The sequence below is a fragment of the Zalophus californianus genome, chromosome 14 (assembly GCF_009762305.2).
Source record: "Zalophus californianus isolate mZalCal1 chromosome 14, mZalCal1.pri.v2, whole genome shotgun sequence".
In the NCBI taxonomy this organism is placed as follows: domain Eukaryota; kingdom Metazoa; phylum Chordata; class Mammalia; order Carnivora; family Otariidae; genus Zalophus; species Zalophus californianus.
Window position 1 is genome coordinate 13,384,182 of NC_045608.1, and position 21,544 is coordinate 13,405,725.

Genomic DNA, 21,544 nt, shown 5'->3' on the forward strand with positions numbered 1-21,544 from the left:
CTCTGGGATATGTTGTGAGTTCCAGCGTCGGAGATGGCTCTCTGGGTAGCATATGGCTCCCCTTCCTCACCTCTCGAATAGTCGAGGCGGCATGTGACAGGCTACACGCTGGACGCAGAGCCAGGATGCCTGGCTGTACCATCCATATGGGGTGGGAGTTCGCATGCCTCATGTATTAGCTTCCGGGGGTGGTTGTAACAAATTTCCACCACCTTGGGTGGCTTAAAACAACAAAATGTTTTAAGGAGCCCAGAGGTCCGAAATCAAGGTGTTCACAGGCCCACGTTCGAGCTAAAGGTTCCAGGGGAGGATCCTCCCTTGACTCTTCCAGCTTCTGGTAGCTGCATCCCTCTGATATCTGCCTCTGTGGCCACACGGCTTCTCTTCTGCCTGTGTCTGCTCTCTGCCTGGCTAATTGATAAAGATAGGTGGGGTCTCTTTTAGGGCCTACTTGGGTGATCCAGGATGATCTCATCTCAAGATCCTTAACTTAATCACTGCGGCAAAGACTCTCTTCCCAAGTAAGATCACATTTACAGGTTCCAGAGATTTCATGGAGTTATCTGGTTGGGGGGAGGGGGCATTTTTCAGCCTACCGCAGTCACTCATTCTGAAAAATGACAGGCCGATGACGCCTGGGTGACCCTCTGGCTCTGAAATTCTGCAGGCGATCCTCAGAGAATAGGCTGCCTCTGTCCCAGAGTCTCAAATGGATGCTTTTCAAAGCACTTTCACACCTGTTATTTAGCTTTGTGCTGCCGACCTCCTAATGAGGCACCTAGAGGGTCTAATGTTAAACCCATCTAATTGACGAAGCAGCTGAGACCTGGAAACTCCCAACTCACTCTCTCCTTGGGTTATTCAGCAAATTAAAGCCAGGAGCAAACCTCTTGGTTTTCCCCGGGGCCATCTTTCTTCTACTGTGGAACCACTCACCATGGTGTGCTTTGTTCTGGAAGCCAAGGAAGGCGATGAGTCAAAGCCTGCCATGCAGATGCAAACCCACCCAGAATCCCTAACTCATTTAAGGTGGGGTGTTGGAAGGGCTGCATTTGAACTCACTGTGGCCCCGGGTGGCAACAAGTTCTCAGGGTCTGGCTGCGCACGGTCCAGAGACCTCTTCCTCCCTGTGGGGAGCTTCCTAACAAGGGGATTTTCCCCAAACCCAGGAACTGAGGGGCTGTTGGGGACATTAGCAGCGTTAGAAAGACCTGCTTTGCCTCCAGATGAGAAAGATTTCAAGAGTCTTAGGACTGATTGAATTCAGGGATGGGTAAGGGGGTGGGGGTGGAAAGTCCTTGTGTCAGGGGGAGTAGGGGTGGGTAGAACCACCCCCGCCTTTTAAATCTAACTCAGAAATGAGGATGAGGGGATAATTACAGCCAAGTGTTTGGAGACCTTGAGAAGGAACAGGCAACATCAACACAAGGTATCCTGACTAGCCAGGAAGAGGTTGGGGGAACTAGTTGGGAATGGGCTAGATGAGAGGTGAGTATACTGCCTTAAGATCCCCGGAGAGCATGGTGGGTGTATGGGCTGGAAATGACCATTATTTATTTATTGCTTTTGTTCAGTGACTGGGCGCTATGCTGGATGTGTGTGTCGCGCAGACATAGACGAACCACCCGAGGGTCAACCCTTGGTAGGTGCGTGGAAGTTAAAAACTCTCCCCTTCTCTTCCCGCAAACAACATCCTCCTCACGGGCCTAAGATGGTGCCACAAATCCCCGGATCCATTAGCTACCGGATCCTTGGGGGTAGCCTGCAGAAGCTGCACATCTGGGCTAAGGCATCTCACTATCTGGGAGGAGGGAGGCAATCGCAGGCTCTACGAATAGCACACCCTGACTTAGCTCGTTTCGCCCGGTCCTGGCCGTTGGTGCAGCAGGAACCTAGAGGCCTCCTGGTGTGCACAGTGGGGAAGGGCTTGGCCCAGGGCTGCTGGATCCCTGCTGGGTGTGTCTGTGGGAAGCCAGGGGTCAGCAAGACTGGAAGATGGGGAGGGAAGGGTCAATGCAGACAGCCACCAAATGGCTTACAGATTCAGGGGAGGAAATAAGACACCACCACCAAGCAGATGTTTAACCAGCTCTCAGAGCAAGGGAGCCACTTCAAGGGCCAATAGCAGTTCCAACTACCACGCGGAGGATGCTTTTTAACCGTTGGTGGTTCATGGGTCTCTGAGAAACCCAGGAGAGGCTTTTGGATCCCCTCCTTTGAACAATGCACTTTCCTGTGTATGCAGGCATGCACACACAATACATACTTTGTATGCAACTTCCCGGGTCCACTGATCCCTGCAGCCCACGCCAGGACCCCGGTCAGAGACACTTCTTTTCTACCTTCAAATATGGTGCTTTCACTTCCTTAGTTTGAAAGGGCTCAACAACCCTGGAAGGTAGGTGCAGCATTGCCCACTTCCTTAGACCACAAACCAAAGACCCAGAGAGAGCATGCAACATGCTTCAGGTCCTGCAGTTCATGAGTGTCAGAGCTGGGACCAGGAACCCCCTCCTGCACAACTCGAGGGGACTCTACCTTATCTAATTCTGTGTTGTACTTCAAGGAATGTCCTTTACAGAGAACACAAGGAGAGTGGTTTCCCTTTGGAGCTGGGTGAGGCGGCTGCCTTGGCCAACCCAAGCCTGAGTCTTCTGAAACCATTTCTTTAGAGCTCATTTATAGGCATATATGCAAAAGGGCCAACCGAGTGATAGAGCTAATGAGTCCCGGGGGGATTTAGACAGGGATGTAATTGCCGAAGACTTTGATGGCTAAGCTTTCAAATGGGAGAATATTTCTAAGTCACCTATTCATCCAACAAATTCACATGTGGAGCACCTCCCATGTAAATTACAGCTCCCTCTCTTGCCCCCTTGAGTAAAACCCAAACTCTCTGCAATGGTCTCCATGCTCCAGCAGGGCCTGTGTCTTGCCTTTCTCCCTCTCCTCACCTCTTGCTACTTGCTTCCTGATTGCGTTACACTTTACCAACCCTGATCTTCTGTCACGTCCTAGCTCTTGCCAAGCTTTCCCACCCCAGGGCCTTTGCACTTGCTGTTCCTCCTGCCTTGGAATCTTTCTGCCCTGGCTCTTCCCATGGCTGGCTCAGTCTCATCCTTTAGGTCTTAGCTTGAATGTCACTTTCTCAGAGAGCTCTTCTTTGACTTTATCTAAGAATATCCCTTCATGATTCTCCAGCCATCTGTTTCTTTCTTCTTAGAACTTATAACAATCTGTAGCTGTTTTCATGTCTTTATTTGCTTATGTACTTATTATCTATGGCTCCTTTGACCATCTAAATCTCTATGAAGGTGGCAGCCATGTTGTCTTTATATCCTCAGCCCCTGGCTTATAATAAGGGCTTAATTACTGAAGAATGAATAACTGAAAAGTATGTTTGGAAGCAGGAGTATTCCTTAGCCACCACTTTACCCTAGTTAGTGCAGTAATACAACCACCATTTGGCTCCAGAGTGGAGTGTGACACTGCCCTCATCTTGAGCTGGTGGGATCATGACTTGCCAAGATGGAGGCCTCTGGGGCCATCCGAGAAAAACCAAGCTGAAAAAAGATAAAGGTCCTATTACATCAGCTTTGGGAAGCAAGAAGAAATACAGTGTAAGGGGCAGGTCATGATGCTCCCAGCTTAAGAGAGTGATGCTAGCTTAAAAAAAAAAAAAAAAAAAAAAAGTCTTGCCAATCGGATCCATCGTCTAAGGAAACCACCCTATGGACAGTTTGGTGACAAAACCTGAAGAATAGGCAATGGGCAACACAAGGGTGGCAGGGGACTTTTGGAAGTTGTATTGCTTTCTTAGGAAAATGCTGCTGGCTTCTGGAATTGCAGTTTAATTAAATTCAGTTGGCTGGATACCTTCAAAGGCTGTTCCAGGTTCTTACCAGCCCTCACAGACACAGGCATCTTCCAGGCAAATGTGGGAGCTGGAGAGTGGTGAAGCAATCGCTCGCAAGATAAGGCAGGCACCCTCCAATCACGGATCATACCCCCCAGGCATGCGGCGGGGGGATGGTCAGGGAGGCGAGCCGAGGGACCTGAGCACCCCATCCTTCCTCCACCCACTCTATCCTGCCGCCCGGGGACAATGAAGGGCGAGGCAGTGTTCTCCCTACGGAGGTGATGTGGGGCATCGGGGCACTGAGAGAAACACCAAAAGGGGCAGACAGACCCACCTCCCCTGATTTCTCAGACTCTCTTCTGGTTTCTTCAGATGCAGACTCTCCCAGGGTGACTCACCTCTAACCAGGGGTGGAGCCTACAGGGTAGGTTTCTCAGGGTTGATCTTTCCAAGAAGAGAGGTTTAGGGGCACAGGGGCTGCTGCCAAACTGAACTGACCTTTGCCATGCACGTAACCCAGGACTACACTAGGTGCACGCACACCTTACATCTCATTTGATTGTGTCAACAATGTCCGGGGAAAGGTTTTGTTAAACCCATTTTCCAGATGAGGAAATCGAGGCCCAGAAAGGCAATTGTCACTCATCCGAGATCACTCAGCTTCTAAGTGGCTAGCAGTGTAGGTTGAGATGGTTGAGCTCATGCATTTGGCACTACTTCCTTTTTTTTTTTTTTAAGATTTTATTTATTTATTTGACAGAGAGAGACACAGCAAGAGAGGGAACACAAGCAGGGGGAGTGGGAAAGGGAGAAGCAGTCTTCCTGCCGAGAAGGGAGCTCGATGCGGGGCTCAATCCCAGGACCCTGGGATCATGACCTGAGCTGAAGACAGTCGCTTAACCAACTGAGCCACCCAGGCGCCCCTTTGGCACCACTTCTTGATTACCTATCACTATAGACTATCAGCACTATTTTGGGTGTTATGGATATGGGTAAAAAAAAAATGCAGTCCTTGACCTCAAAAAGTTTACTCTTCTTTTACACTTAAGATTGCATCTTACATATCGATGTGTGTATTTGTCTCTTTCCCTGTTAGGCTGCACACTCTTTAAGAGCGGGAGCCTCACTTCAGCTTCCCAGGACTCCTTGGGCAGTTTGGTGAAGCCTATGGATCCCTTTTCAAAACTCTGCCTTTCAGTGCATAAAATAAAGCACATAGGATTGCAAAGGAAATCAATTATACTGTAATACAGGTATCAAAACATGGAAAGCCAACTGTGTGAAGCAGTAATATATGAGCTTCTTTATTATGTCCGGAGTAACAAGATCTCACCACTGGTCTATCTGTTTCTGCAGTTTCTAAGTTTTGAGGAGCACAGATGATATTTTGCAACAACTGTGAGTGATAGGGAAGGCTCTGCATTTGCGTGAGGGCTGAAGTCACAGGAACTGATGACACTACCATGGGTTGTCACCTGCGTTCCCAAGGGAAGAAAATACTGCCTTTCTATGAGAGGTTACTGAAGGTAAAAATGGTATTTTTCCCCCAGCTAGATGCATGGACCCCTGGATTCTAGCTATGCACCTACAAGGAGCTGACCATGCCAGACTTAGGACCCTTATGAACCAGGGGCATTTCCCCCACGGGGTGCTGCTGTCCAGAAGCACCCAGCGCTGGTGCGAGGGCCACAGTAACTCAGCTGGGAAGGACGCCTCCCACGGTCGCTGTCCTATCTCTTTCCAATTGAGTGCGGGACTGTCTGGGTTTCCCATGTTATTGGGGAGGGTTCAGTGTTGACACTGATCAAGCCAGAAATAAAGGCAGGAGGGCACAATGGTCCCGAGCATGGCCCTGGGGGGCACTGGAGATCAGATTCACATGCAGATGCCCCTGTTCATTCCTAACAGGTCAGGACTCAAGAGCTCTCAGCTGCACAACGGGGCTGAAGATTGCACCCTGGCGGGGTCGTTGAGAGGACCCAATGAGATAAGGGATGGAGAGTGTGGGTACAGTGCCTGTGCGTGGAAAGCACTCAATAAAAGAGCTGTCTGAGCGCGACCTTGTCCCTTCATTGCTTCTCTGGTGAAGCAATGTGAAGTACCGCAGACGGCGTTTGAATCAGACCTGTCCAGATGGCTGCTTCTGCATCCCACTTGGGAACCCACTCCAGGACGTGGCCGTGTACAGCTGGGAGAACCTCCCCGTGGGAGCCACGGAAGGTTTCTCTCTTCCTCCCCACTGCCCAGCCCAGCCCAAGCTGATGAACTTGGCAGTGCACATTTAACCACCGGCTTGATGGCTTTCCTTTTTTTTTTTATTGTCCACCAAAGCTGAGTTGCTGAGTGAATCGTTAAGGGAGTGAATTCCAAGAGCGTGAGCTTCTCTTGTTTCCCAGGACAGGTTTGGGCCAAGACAAACCCCAGTGATGCCAACAGCAGTTGCTGGAACAGAGCAGCTTAAAGCTGACTTCTCGGCAAGCCTTTCGGGGCTCTGTTTGAACATTCTCCTCTCTTCTTCCACCCGGTGATTAAAGGAACCACATATAACTTTCTCCTTATGTCTTGTTCCGTTTCCTCCCCCATATGCCCCTTTGGAAAGGCTCTGCAGAGTCCCTCCGTGTTTCTCAAAGAGCCCCGGAGCTGTGGCCTCTTGATTTATGTTTGCTTGGCAACGTGAGGTTGAAATAGCCTGAGAAGCCTGAATAACTGGAAATGGGCGATGGAGAAGGGTGGGGCCGGTGGGAGGGTCTGGTGGTGGCTTATGCTTAGCCCTCCCCCCATCAGACCAAAGCCGTGGACCCCAGAACCTGAGTGCAAAAGGAACATCAAACCAAGTGGCTGGAGTTTGAAAAAGAAGTCAAGATTGTCCAAAGAAACTCACACTATCAATCCTTTCTGCGTGCTCCTTGGGTTTTCTCCTTCCACAGATCCCTCCTCCTGTTCCCTGTTCATTTCTCCCGTGGGGGAAATAACAGAAATTTTAATCTCCTGATCTGGCTCATTGCAGGAACTCTCTCTAAATATCAGCTGAATTAAATACTTGTATAAAAGAAGTTGGGAGTCGACTTTTTTGAGTTTGGTTCTGTTACACATTTTGCCTGAGCGTGCAAGCATGGCTTTCAACCCCCATGCAAGGTTGTGTCTGTTTCCCGAATTAGATCTTGAGTGATCTGAGGGTAGGAACTATTCTTCCCTCCTTCTCTCCTGTCCTTATCCCCTTCCACAAATATTTATTGAGCACCTACTAGATGCAATCATCATCTCCTCTCGGCCCCCCCACTAGCACTGGGCTTGTCTGTGTTCTACTAGCTGCCGGATGAACAGATGAATGAAAAGACAGTGTTTTAGGTGGGACTCCAAAAAGTAAGCCAAGATCTTCAGTTTTCCTAGAAGGCTGCACATGCAGTTAACATCTCAGAAATGGGATCCCAGGCAGCAGCGAAGTGGGCTGGGACTGGCACTAGGAATAAGGATCCCGGGTTGCTGGTCCCAACTCGGCTGCCATCTTTCTGTAGGGGTCTGGGAACAATCTGTCTAACTTTTTGGCCTATTGTTGTCCTGTCTGTAAAATGAAACCAAGCTCAAGACTTCTTTCATATCTAGAGTTCTGTGATTCTCCAAAACCCTTTAGCCCCAGATCCAGTGAAATCAGACCCTTCCATAACCGAATTAGGAGACCACCAGATTCACTCCCAGCATATTCACTTCTTGGACCGTCTCTTCTTTGCCTGATTGGAACTTCCAGTGTCTTTTTGTGTTCAAGAATCTAGAGTGGCTCCCAATTGCCTGTCATATGCATATGCTTTCCTCTCCTTGGCTTTCAAAAGATAAACAGTCTGTCCACTATCCACAAATCCACCGTATTTCTCAGCACTCAGCACTTGGAATCCCCCAGTCCAGGCAGGCTGCTTTCCTCCTTGACCCTGATCTGTGTCCAGGCCTTTACTTATGTGCCCTTCCTGTTCCATTTCTGACTTCTAAATCGCAGTGATTTCGTAAAGTCTCCATTATGGTCAATGAAATTTAAAGTGATTTTGAATAGATCACCCCCAAATAAGAACTTATTACAGGAAAGAAAAAATTAGCCGTAATTCCACATCCAAAGACAAAGGCTTGTGAACACCTGGGCTTACTTCTTTTGTCTTTTTTTTTTTTTCTTTTTAAATCTGAGCAGGGTTTTAGGGGATGAACCACAGACCTTACTTATTGATTGCCTATGGTTGACTATGGGAGTTGCTTCTGATCTTTCACCGTAGACGGCCGTCAGGTCACTGAGCCATTTTACATGTCTTTAATTATGTCCTTGAGCTAAATTCCTAACAATAGAATCACTGGGATTAAAGGCCTTTTGATGATGGGGGTGGGGGTGGGAGAAGAGGAACCACATTGAGATCCAAATCCTTCGGTGAGTCCAAGGAGCGCGCTGAGTGAGAAAGTGACAATCCCCATCTTCTTCTTTGGAAATAGGCCAGTTTAACAGGTACCCTGGTACCCTTGCTTTCCTGCCTACTAACGTTCTGGCCCAACACCAAGCTTCTGAGACCTCGATGACTGGTTTTCTAAAGGCAATATACTAAAGAAAAAAAAAACTGCAGGGTATCTTTAGCTGGGACTGAGGATTCCGGAGTTAAGTCTCTCCTGAGTCTCCTCCACCCCACTGCCCCCCACCCCCTCCTCGGGTGATGGAACTATGCACTTGGGCATATGTGATTGACTGTGGTATTAAGAAAATATGTATGACACAATGTTTTTTAGCTTTTTCCAGAGATATTTATATCACACAAATGGCATGTTGGGCTCCCCCCCCAACCACTAAGAATGAATAAATCAATTGTCCTAATCAAGCTAATGGAGAGGATGTGGACTAGAAGAATGGGTGGGAGGGGCCTCTCTGCCTGAGCCTGCTGCCTCCTGATCAGGGGGACCCTCGCAAGCCTCTTCAGGTCTCTGGGCCTCTGTTTCTCTGTCTTCAAGATGGGCATGGTGTTGTCCGACCACTAATGACTTCACAGGATAAAGAACATCGGAAGCATTTGGAGTTCCTTGGAAAGAAAGTAGCTGTATGAATTTTTAATCCTCAATTTTCAGCTCTTTGTTGAGGAGCGGAGCTGTAAACACAGAGAACTCACCACTACATTCTGGTTTATAAGGTTTTTTTGTCTCGTACGATCCCACAGATCTGACCTTAAGAACAACTCAGAGTGTGAGGGGAAATGCAGTTTGTTGTGGTCCTTGTTATTACATAAAAATTAATGGCTTAGCAAAAGCAGGGATCACCTTGTCATGCTGAGGTCATGTTTACACCAAGCAAATACATTTCAAGTTCCTAAACCTTCAGCAGCCCTACAGGGCAGGACGAACATCATTCCCAAGCAAGACTCAGAATCCCCGGCCAGAATCACGATGGCTCTGAAGGCTCTGAGTACTATTTCTGTGGCCAGAACCCCATCAGTGTCCAGATGCCTTATGGTCAAGGGAGGTTTTCCAGTTCCTGACTTACTGAGACCTGCTAACTCCACTGGATGGTGAAAAAAAGAAAAGAGAAATTCACAAGGACATAGGACCCAAACTCGGATCTCATTCCTTGTTCATCCTTCCATTCACCAAGTATTTATTGAGCAACCTAGAATCTCCCGGGGATGGTGCTAAGTGCTAGGGTTGCAGTGGATGGCAAAAGCAGAGTTGTCCCTGCCCGGGTCGGGCGGAGGTTGTAGTCAAGTTGAAAAGATGGACATTAACTGGTACACATAAAAGGAAATGTAAAATTACTGAATGGGAGATAATGAGTGCAAGGCTACGGGAGTGAGATGCATCCTCAGACGGGGGTCTGCTCTAGCCTTGGAGAGGAGGAAAGGGGGAAGTCACGGCATATACCAAGGCCCCCCTTGAGAGAGAGAGAGAGAGAGAGAGAGAGAGAGAGAGAGAGAGTGGCACCTCTGAGGATATGACAGGCTAGAGGCTAGAGGATAACAGTGAGGGGGAGAGACCTGAAAGATGGAGCTAGGCACAGCCACTGGGATGGCCGGAAGGAGAAAAAAAAAAAAAAGGAAAATAGCAAGTGTTGGCAAGGAATTGGAAAACCTGGAACTCTCGTGCTCCGCTAGTGGACATGTAAGATGGCGCAGTTGTGTGGAAAATGGAAAACAGTCTGGCATTGATTCAACAGATTAAACACAGAATTACCATCAGAGCCAGCAATTCCGTTCCTGAGTATATACCCCCTGAAATTAAAGCAGATGTACAAATGAAAACTCATACACACGTTTCAGAGAGGCAGTATTCATAATAGCCAAAAGCTGGAAACAAGCCTAATGTTCATCAATGGATATGCAAAAGATGATAGATCCATACAGTGGAATATTATTTGACCACAAAAAAGAAGGAAGTTCTGACACACACACTACCACATGGATGAACACTGAGAACATGATGCTAAGGGAAGGACAAAATCATAAAAGACCATATATTGTAGGGTCCTATTTATATGAAGTGTCCAGAATAAGTAAATCCATAGAGACAGAAAGCAGACTGGTGGCTGCTTGGGGTGCGGAGGAGGTGCAGGGTGGGGGGGGTGGGGAGAGGCAGAATGGGGAGTGACCCCTAATGGGTAAGGGGTTTCAACTGGGGTGATGGTCAAAAAGTTCTGAATTAGATAGTTATGAGGGTTGTAAAACAGTGTGAATCTATTTAATCTCACTGAGTTACTTCAAAATGGTTAAAAGGTAAATTTTCCATTACTTGTATCTAACAATAATAATAATAATAATGTGGAGCTAGGGAGGGAGGGCCAGCCAGCTGGTGAAGTGGTTGGATAATGTTTTCACACTGACAACAACCCACACACCAGCCTGGCTGCAGGTGGGGAAGGAATGGGAGTGGGCAACAATGTGAGGAGGGAGTCCAGTGAGGAGCTAGGAGCAGTGGTCCAGGAGAGAGATGGCTTGGACCAAGGGGCACAGTGCTGGTGGAGAAAAGTGGGCAGAGCTGAGGGATATATAGCAGATAAAAAAGAGGGTTGGTGAGGGCTTGGGCGCACAACCATCCCAAACAGACTGAACTCTGGCCCCCTCATATACATTTGTGCACTTATTTATGGGGCTTGGAAGAAGAAAATATGGGTCCTCAAAAGGATGCTGGAAAGCATGCTGGAAGAAGACCCTTGGATTCGATTCTTTATTCTTTTTGTTGACGGACCTGGAGTACGTAACTTCATTTCTTTGTGCCTCAGTCTTTTCCCCGGTAAAATCAGGACCCTAAGACCTACCTAATTTAGAGGTTGCTATGCCGAGATGGGAAGGGATAAGCATATCGGGACAACAGCACCTGCCCTAGGTATCTCCTGGAATTCTTGGGAGACCCAAATGAGCTGCTAATCTTTCAAAGAACACCGATCACCCAGGGAAGCAGCACAAGCTGCTGGGGCTGAGGTCAGTTTTAGCAGGCAAGTCCCTTGAAGAGATTCTCCAAAATTGGTGATTTTATAATAACCCCAGAGGTAACAGATTACACTTATTAAGGCTATGATAAAAAGGCAGAGGGCTCTAGGAAGCAAAGACCCCCCAAACGTTACCGTCCTTCTTCTGCACTTGCCCCGCCCCCTTCAGAGAGGCCCCGCCCCCGGCCCCGCCCCACCCGGACCCCGCCCCCGATGTTAGCGCGCGGGCCAGGCTCCCTTCAACTCCCAGCTCCCGGGGGTTGGAGGCTCCCACCTGCGCGAAGCTTTTGGTACCCGGGTGGGAATGAGAGGGCATTTGATGGGCGGGGACGGGAAGGCTGGAAATTGGCTGGTTGAGAACTGGGGAGACCATTCCACCCCCCTCCGTCCCCGCTCTTCACTCACCCCCTAGTTGAGGGCCTGGGCCTTTGCAATAACCTAAGTACTTATTTAATGCATGCCCGGCTCCAGAGTTCTTCATTTGTCTTTCTGTCCTTCATAGGCCAGTGTGCTTCCGCCTCGTGTCTGTACACGTTGACGCGCCTGGAGAGGGGGTTGCTTCCCAACGGCTCCTCTTCGACCCCCAACCCCGGGCCAAGGGCATAGAGAGAGGCTGGGGCGGGGGACGAGGGGGAGGTGAGGGAGCACCACAGCACAGGCTTCTGGAAACAGATCCCATGCCAACTTGGATTCTGTCCTTCTCTCTAATAAAAGGAACTTTTCGCTTGTGTGTGCGTGCGTGTTTTTCAAACACCCTTTAAAATTTTTTATTTAAGGAGGCTGGTTCCTAGCCCTCTGATTGGAGGTATCACAGCGCAGCAGCGAAGCTGAGTCCGGCACCCGCTCGCGCGCGCACACACCCCCCCCTCCTCCCGAGGTTTCCCCGAATGTATCTACTGCGTTACAACTAGACGCGGCCCCTCCCCCACCTCGCCTTTCCCCTCCCTCCCCTCAATCTTGGGAGGAGCATTCTCTGTGTCTTCCCGAGTCCCCGAGGGGGACCTCCTATGTTGGAGTGGGGTGGGGGCAGGGTCCTACAACGAAGACCAGAAAGAACAAATTAGATAATCAAAAGAATTATAGTAATTGCTTTCACTTTCCCCGAGCCGGCTCTGCGGATGCTCTCCCCCGCCCCTTCCCTGGCTTTCAGTCTGTCGGGAAGACTCGGTCTTTCCGACCCCCACCCCTCGCCCAGGCTCCTCCTCTCTTCTCCTCTCCTCTCCTCTCTCCTCTCCTCTCCTCTCCTCCCCTCTCCTCTCCCCTCGCTCGCGCGTGCCCTCTCTTCCTCCGTTTGCTGGTGTGCTGGAACGTTCAGCGGAATATGATGAATGATCACCTGTCACGGCTTGTTTATTATAATGCAGGCAATCAATTACACATCCCCAACGCTGGCCGGCCCGCAGGAAATTTATATGCTCAGCACAAACCAATGTGAAAATGGAATCTCATTTGCCAAATGTCTTTCTCCCCGTACAGCGCGATGATTGCAGTCTGTGTTTGTTTCAACAGTCGCGTACAACTGACAGTGCCATCATTTACTGCCTGGCTCAGGTCACGTTACGCTAAGGTTTTATTTATTGCGTTACGATGGCCAGCACAGGAAAAAGACAAGGGTGTCTGTCAGGGATGCCACCATGTTAAAAAGCGGGCGGGCAACACAGCAGCCTCAGCCCCTGCCCTGGGCCCCTTGCTCCTCCAGGCCTGCTCCACCTGCGTCCTCCTGCGAGGACTCCTAGGCCCCCTGGGGGAGGCAGCTCTGGGTGTCGGACGCTCCGCGGATGCTCCACAGGTTCCGGGGCTCAGATCTCATGGACCAGAGTTGGAATTCTGCTTCTGCTCCTGCCTAGTTGAGTGTGGTCTGGGATTCAACCTCCTCATCTGGAAAATGGGAGTCTTAATACCCTCTTCACAGGAGTACCGTGATGTCTGGGATATCAGAGGTGTGGATAGATTAAGTCCTGGTCAGACTTCACATCACACTCTGGCCAGCCTAAGACCCGCCCCCTGGGAGGCAGGGAGGGGAGGTCCCATTAGAAGAGAGAGGCCTTGGAATTCATGTCCTGTGTTAAAATCTCCCACTCTCTACTTCCTGAGACTTGGCTGTCTCGAGATCTCAAGTTTCCCTTCCAGGTGGAATTTTGCACTTTTGTTCCTCTGCAAGGACACATAGTGGGATTTGGGGAAAATAAAATGGCCATTTCACTCTACTTCTGTTGCTATCATTGTAAAAGTAGGCACAGCAATCCTGGTCTATCCGGCTGTGTGACCTCAGGCAGGCTCTGTTCCTTCACCTCTCCGAGCCTTGCATTCCTGCCTTGCAAAGTGAAGAGAGTAGCCCCTAAACTGCCTGCCCGCGTCTTGCTGGCAGGATCCCAGAGTGTCCATAGGTGTAGGCAGTCCCATGCAAACTGGAGCAGGCCCTTGTCACCTCTTTGCATCGGGAGTTCCAGTTGGTCTTCGGGGTTTTGCTGCACAAAGTGTTGACCCACATTTGTAGCCTGTGCAGCATTTGGCATAAAGTAGGAGATCAGTAATGGGGGGCAGGCAGATTCTCATAGGTGTATTCGATTGTTCCTGTATCATATATTTCTTTATTATCTTATGTATTCACTTAATGGCTGTCCTCAGACTAGTCTGATTTGGCACATCCTAAAGAAATCCATTCATATTTGTGGCTTTAATGGATGGATGGATGGATGGATGGATGGATGGATGGATGGATGGACGACGAATGGCTACTTAAATGAATTCATCACAGGGGCAACCTCTGTTGTGAAGGGGGCGGGCCCTGGTGAAGGGATGTTTACAGGCATCCTCACCATTCCTGATCTCACGGAATCAGGCTATTCCACACATGCCCGGCCTTGTTTGGGTGCCCAGGGTGATGCCTACTACATATATTCAGACAGTGGCAACTGGTGACTGAGCACATGTGCATCCTTCCGGCTCCCCTCAGACCCAAATCCCCTGAACAAACTCCCCACCATCCTCGCATCCCATGTTGCCTTGAAGTCTCTATGCTTCCCTCAATGATGGGCTCCTTACGGACAGGCGGCTATAACTCATTCGTATTCGAGTCCCCAGAATGCCTAGCAAGGTGCCTGCCTAAAACAGATGCTTGGCAGTCAGTCAATAAAGATGATCTTTTCTACACACTGATGTATGGACTACAACTCAGAATTCCATTGAAACACGCTGAGTCAGGGGGAAAAAACGTTTCGGGCTCATATTTAAAAAGTGAAAAATTAACAGCTGCGTCATATATTTTGGTCAAGTGCTTTGGATTTGTGGAAGGGACTTCTTTCTATAAATATGATTATTAGTCGCCCTGATTATAACAATACCCCGGGGGATGGCACAGAGCTCTGCCTCCCTTGCAGGGTGGGCTGGGGAAGGCCGGGTATTCCCTCTGCTGACTTGCTTCACTAGTTGACTAACAGACCTTATTCCCTGGCCGAGCCCACAATATCCGACCAATGCCAGCTTCCCAACATGGAGGGGAAGCAAAAGCAAGCACGAGGGGATCCTGGGGGAAAAGCAGCCTGGGTCTGCTGCTGCTTTGACAGTTGAGGCTCCAAGAGGGGCTGGCAAACAATGGGAAATGAAACATTTGAGTGGCTGCAAAAAATTCCGTGGGAAATCCCCCCCGGTGGTATTTATGTGCCACGGCTGTGACAAGGGAAGCTCGGGGCTTTCAATTTCAAGGGTTCTTGAGCAGACCACAAGGGTGTTCTGAGGTGGCATTCCCCAGGAACAGCTCTCCTGAGCCACAAAGGGCCGGTCTGTCTGTCCAGGGAATATTTGGCCACGTGCACAAAGTTGGCTGTGAACTGCAATGGACTGTCAGGAGCGCACCCACAGCAGCAGAGCTCAGTCCTCTGACCCTTCCGCGCTAAGACAAATTCATCGCAACGGTTCCCCGAGATTTTCCTTAGCCTCAAGAGCCTGGGGGCTTATGTGACTAGGGGTTTCCCTCAGGCTCAGCCCTGCTTCCAGAACTTCGGGAATCTTAGCCCTCTGCCGACCACTCCCATCTAACTGAAAAATCCAAAATCTGGGCCTCATGCATTCCCCATGGCATTTTCTGGTTAATTTGTGGCCTTCTCCTGTTTTCTCCATTCCTATTTGTAATGGACATTTATTTGTCTCTTGCTCCCCCAGCCTCCTTGAGAGAATAAAGTGGACTTGCTTTGCTTTTCTTAGAACTAAGACATATTCAAGACTGCCCACTATTGCTCATGTCCTGCTGTGTGATATATGTGTTTATAGATCCGCTTAAAGGTGAGGTTTAGAGCTTTTTAGAGACACTTAGTAGATGAGAACACTAAAACTTACCGGGATAAATAAGTTGCCTGTGTCTATTGGTCAGGAGGTTTCAGTTGCAAAGTGACAAGCTCCTATCTTAAATGGACTTCAGCCAGATCAAAAATATATTGGATTATTTAACTGAGAAGCAAGAGCTGTATTAGCTTCAGGCACGGCTGGATCTAGGCCCTCAATTAAGTCTTTAGGAATTTGCCTCTCTTCATCTCTTTGGCTCTGCTCTTCCCTGTGTGGGTTTCATTTTTAGATTGGCTCTCTCCACCTGTTTTACATCTTCCTGGAGTCAAATCCCAGCTTTCTCCTGGTTGCTCCTGTAAAAGTCCCAGGGTTATGTCTAGGGGGGCGGGGGTCTGACAGGTTCGGTTCAGCTGCCCATTGCTAAACCAATGACTATGGCAAGGGGTACAGAATAATCTGATTGCCCAGGCCCCAGTCATGTGCTCACTGCCAAAGCATAGCCAAACCACAAGCAAGGAGTAAGAGTGGGTCCCCCAAGAATACTGAGGTGCTCTTACCAGAAGGAGGAATGAATGCTGGGTGGGCAGAAAGACCTGATGTCCTGTACTCCCATGTCACACTGGCAGTAAGGGGCAGGCAGACCTGCATGCAGATCTGCCCTCTACCTTCTCCATGCTGCTGGAGACCACCTCGGGGACCCCCTAATGCTCTAGCCTAATCTTGTCACACGAATTCCTTCTAGTCGGCAGGTTTCAGAATGTGCTAGGGGAGGGAGGAAGACAGCAGAGGAGAGCAAGGAGAATGGGTGCCAGAACTCAGAGGCTGTGCCTATAGGACCCCTCCCTTGGCCTCTCTTTCAACAATGCAGCAATTCTTGTGTTTGTTGGTACATTCAGTTCCCTTGGACGCTTTCATTTAAAGAAATAGCTCCTCGTACTTTTAAAGGCTTGAAATCAGTGATTTTTCTGCAACCCTTGCCCTCTCACTCATTCATAAATGAGGAACAATAGCTCAGAAAGAGGCAGGAGCTTGACCAAGACCACGCAGCAGCGCAGTGCACAGTGAATCTGAGAAATCACACCTCTGGATGCCCACCTCCTGCCCTTTCCAGCTGCACGCAGCCCTGCAGGTGGGTTAGAGATCCAGGAGCGGAGACCACCACACGCACCCCTGCCGTACAGGACTGATTTATTAGCCAAGGATGCAGATCTTAACACTAACAGAGCAGTTTCCCAGAGCGGAGCAAAAAGAGTGAAGCTTTTTGCAGCTTTTTTTCTAGTCTCTGGGTGCAGGCAGCCGCTGGGGACACTTTGTAGGTAGGATCCTGCCAGAAGGGAGAACCACAGCCAGATTCCTGCTACTCCCTCCTCATTCTGGGAGCTTACCTCACCGTTCCAGAAGAACCTACATGAGTAAGCCATGTGCTTCTGGTTAGGATGTTTACAAACAACTAACTGTTCTGCTCTGTGCTCTCATGTCTGCAGAGCTGGTCTCTGCACACTGGCCCGGCCATGTATTTCAAACACACCTTTCTGCAGTGCTGGCCACTGCTAATCATCACAACTAAGCTTTCAGAGCGTGTATGTTGTTCCCAGAACTGTGTGCTAAGTGCTTGCCAGGTATCATTTCATTAAATCCTCTCATAACCCTGTGACAGTAGGTACTATGATCACCCTCATTTTACAGGTGAGGAGACAGAGGTACAGAGAGATGAATTAGTTTCTTGAAGATCCTCAGCTGGCTTCAAACTCAGGCAATCAGAGTCAAGTGCATGAGCTCTTATATTGCTATACTAGGCGCGTGATCACTGCTTTGGACAAGGAAGATGTACATTGTCACTGCACCCACACAGAGACGGACAGACAGACAGAAAGTTCTCTGCTTTCTTCATTTGGGCCCTTCCTTCCACCACCCATGTGCCTCCAGCCGGGTCTGAGGAGCACTGTTTTTCCTTTTCTCCCACACTGCCAGGTGTCTTCAGCAAACACACCCAGGGGATTCCAGGAAGACAACTATGACATCATGGAGTGGGCACGGCGCATCAGGTGCGAGCAGAACATGGGTAAGTCAGGTACGGAAAGGCACGCGGTCTCATTACTTAGACTACCTTGCAGCAGCTTATTGAATTAGTGTGATTCGTAACATCTTCAACTTGGATCTCCTCCAGGCCAGCCAGCTGGTGCATTCAGTACTACTCAGCTCGCCTTAACTCAATTAACTAAGCCGGGCTGAGCCGGGCTGAGCTGAACTCAACAAGTATTTCTTAAGCACTGAGCTGGCTGCAGGCGAAAAAAAAACAAAGGAGGGTAAGATGCAGACTCTGCCAGACTCGGCCCTTAAGGAGATGCCTTGCGCTCTTAATGGCATAATACAGCGCCATCATTTCCAAGTACCGCCTGCATGATTCTCCCCACATCTGCACACCCCCTGTGCTATGATGTACTTCACAGTCTTCTTTAAGTAAATTAATTTTTTTAAGTAAACTGATTTCCTTCTCTAAATTTAATTTTTTAATTATTCACATAAAAATGACAGAACATAAAAGAAACCACTTCGAGGGGAACAATTCAGGGGTATTTAGTACCTCTGCAAGTGTTGTAAAAGCCACTACCCCTATCTGGTCCCCAAACACTTTCATCCCCCCCAAAATAAAACCCCACACCCACGAAGCAGGTGGTCCCCATTCCCAGCTCCCCCAGTCCCTGACAAGCACTAATCTACTCTCTGTCTTTACGGGTCTGCCTCTTCCGGACATTTCCCATAAATGGAATTATACAGTGTGTGGCCTTTTGAGATTGGTTCCTTTCACTCAGCATGGTATTTCCTAGGTTCATCCATGTTGGAGCGCGTATCAATACTTTGTTGCTTTTTATGGATGAGTAATAGTCCATTGTATGGATAGTCCACGTTTTGTTTCTCCATTCATCTGTTCGATGGGCATTTGAGCTGTTTCTATGTTTTGGCTATTGTGAATGGCGCTGATAAATAAGTGTATTTTATTTATTTATTCTTTTGAGATGTGAGTGACATAACAGGTGGAAATCTGGAAAGTTGCACAAATTTGGGTGTTAATCCTCAGGCAGGGGCCACGCTCATCTCTGCAGCGTTCCAGTTTTCATATATGTCCTGCCAAAGTGAGGACTTAGTAAGTTAATTTTAAAAGGAAATGACTGTAAGTAGGAAACCTCTATTTCTCTACTAGACAGCCAAGTAGATACATACGTATTAGGAGTACAAATTTCACCTGCTGAGCACCAAGGATCATCCTGTGCACTATCAGATACAGCCATGATGAATCTGAGCCGGGACTGGATGGGGTCAGGTCCTCGAACTTGAAACCTGGCTTTGCCATCCGTGTGATTCTGGGTAAAGGCTCCTGTCCTCCCCCCAGTCTCTGTTTCTTCCTCGGTAAAATGGTAATACTGACGAATGCTTTCTCCTGAGGTTGTCGCGAGAATGAAGATCACGGCACACAGTAAGCGCTCAGTCTGTGCAAGCTATAGGTAGGAACGCGGTCCTAAACACAGTGGCAGCAACAGTACTGGTATCTAACAGAGCAAGCGTTTGCTACATGCCAGGAGCCAGGCCTGCATTACGTCAGGTAGTGCCTTTGACGTTCTACGAGGCAAATATTATTACCCCCCTGTCTCGTTGGTCAGAAAATAGGCAGAGAGAGGTGGTGCTGGTAGTTGAAGGTCACACAGCTAAAGCCTTTCTGGGAAAATTAGAGGACAATATGAGAAGTGACCAGGAGCCCACTGGAATGTCAAGGCTGTCCCTGGGCAGAGGGGACCTGGCAAGTGGCAGCAAACGTGGCCTGGGGGCTCCCTCCCTGCATTCCTCCTTGCTGCTGTCTCTTCGTGGAGCAGCTCCTTCTCAGGTCTGCCAAGACAAGGCTCCCCGACTTCATATCTTTTCTAGGTGACTCGCCTCTCTCGGGTAAGGGCTTTTCTGCCCTCCCTCTACCCTGTCATCCCCCAGTGTGCCCCAAACCGCCCCTTTCTCCGCAATCTCTCTCCCTTTCCAGGCTGCGTCTGAGCCCTCGACGTTGGCACGCTGCCTTGCTACTAACTGCCCACCGCTGGTTATAAGAATTAGCGCCTCGCAAATTCACGTGCGCCCTTTATACCTTCATCGACAGGGATGTGCATGATTTACAGCTTCGGCCCATGTGGGGAATCCCGTCCCATGCGACCGTGACACTAGCATCAGGGTCGACCCACACTGGTGGCTGAACAAATGTGTCCTCGCCCAGATCTGGAGCCCGGAAGCCTGAAATGAAGGTGTCAGCAGGGCTACTCTCCCTCCCTCTGGGGGAGGACCCTTCCTTGCCTCTTCCAGCTCTGGTGACGCCAAGTGTTCCTTGGCTTGGCGCTACTTCGCTCCAGTCTCTGCCTGTGTTCACATGGCCTCTCCCTGTGTGTCCCTGTGTGTCCTTTTCCATCTAAGAAAGCTTTGTCATTGGATTCAGGGCCCACCCTAATCCAGCATGATTACCTTAATCCTTACCTTACTTACCCCTGCAAAGACCCTACTTCCTAATAAAGTCACATGCCGAGACTCCAAGTAGACATGGATTTGGGAGAAACTCTATTCGACCCACTACAGAAATCTCTAAATAGATGTGCCTGATGGTCTCTGTGGCGGGCTTATTGAGCCCAGTGGGTACAAACATGAAAGGGTTTAATTTTCCTCCAAAGGCAGAAACCAGCCACATTCTTACAAATCTCCCTTTCCCTGCCCTTAGTAGCATCATGGCAGAGCCTACAGCTTTCTGGCAAGTTTCCAGTACTCATCAGGCCAGTCCAGGTCAGACCAGTTTAAAACATTCCACAACCCTCCAGCTCAGCTTTGCCCGGGGGCCTGAGAAATCTGGCGTGGACATGGCCTCTCCCTGGTACCTTCCTAAGGCTTCCTTATGCTTCTGGTTCCCAAAGTGCACCAAAGAAGATGATTCCATGGACAACCAAATTTGGCCAGGGTGCATTAAACCAAGTTACCCAGATGTGTTTACTTTCATCTCAGTGGATGTGTGAATGCACATCCAAAAGCTGGTGGTCTCCAAATCCTGTTCAGTCCAGGAAATGATTTTTCTCCAGAACATCCTTCCACCCTGGTGTTCCCCAGAGCACACTCTGGGAAATACTAGATTATATTATATAAAATAATGTAAGATACAAAACCTATCCACAACTGTTGTGCATGCATAGCCATAGAAGATGAGTTTTGAGTAAATACACCAAGTCAGGAACAATTTTGTGATTTATCCAGAAAACTGGCTGCCAGATCACTGTGGACAAGACCCAACTTGGCCAGAAGATGCAATCCCTCGGCAGACCCACACGGACAACTCAGCTGGCCAAATTTTATTCTCAGAAAGGATCAGAGATGAAAATGCTCTGATTTCCCTAAAGCCCTGTTTCAGCAGCCAGGAGGGTGTAACTCTCATACTGAAAAGCAAGTGGTTTCAAGAAAAATTTCCATTAGAGTGTAGTCCTATAATGTATGCAATTATGTTATGTAAATTCAACTACAGGCACTCAGCAGAATAGTAAAAATAACAATAATAACATAATAATGAGAGAAAAGACAGGATAAATGAACATAAGCACCAGGCAGCTTTTACCTGCCATTCTTTTCCCAGCTTGGAACTGGGGCCCGTTCGGTAAGCCTCAGCTCCTGAGTGCCTCTTGGCCCCCAGCATGAGTCCAGTGCTTAAATATCTACTGTTTTCATGTAATATAGCCTCTAAAAGCCGGCCAGCGTTTTCATCTGGCGCTCAATGGAACAAACGACAACCTTCCCCAACACTGTCCACAACCTCGCTCTGCTGGACTGATGGAAAAAACATGGCTGCATCCAATTTAATGTCCCTCCAAGGGTCTTCACAGGTCATTTCTGACCAAAGGAATGTGTGTTCCTCCCGAGAGTTGCACTAACTATAGAGCTGCCCTAACACATCAGAGATG

General features: G+C 48.9%; 1 non-coding gene across 1 annotated transcript; it reads right to left on the minus strand.

Moving 5' to 3' along the window:
• Positions 1 to 18,612: 18,612 nt before the first annotated feature.
• LOC113913401 lies at positions 18,613 to 18,717 on the minus strand. Its single transcript, XR_003517189.1, has one exon. It is a non-coding gene; the product is annotated as a U6 spliceosomal RNA (small nuclear RNA).
• Positions 18,718 to 21,544: the final 2,827 nt, after the last annotated feature.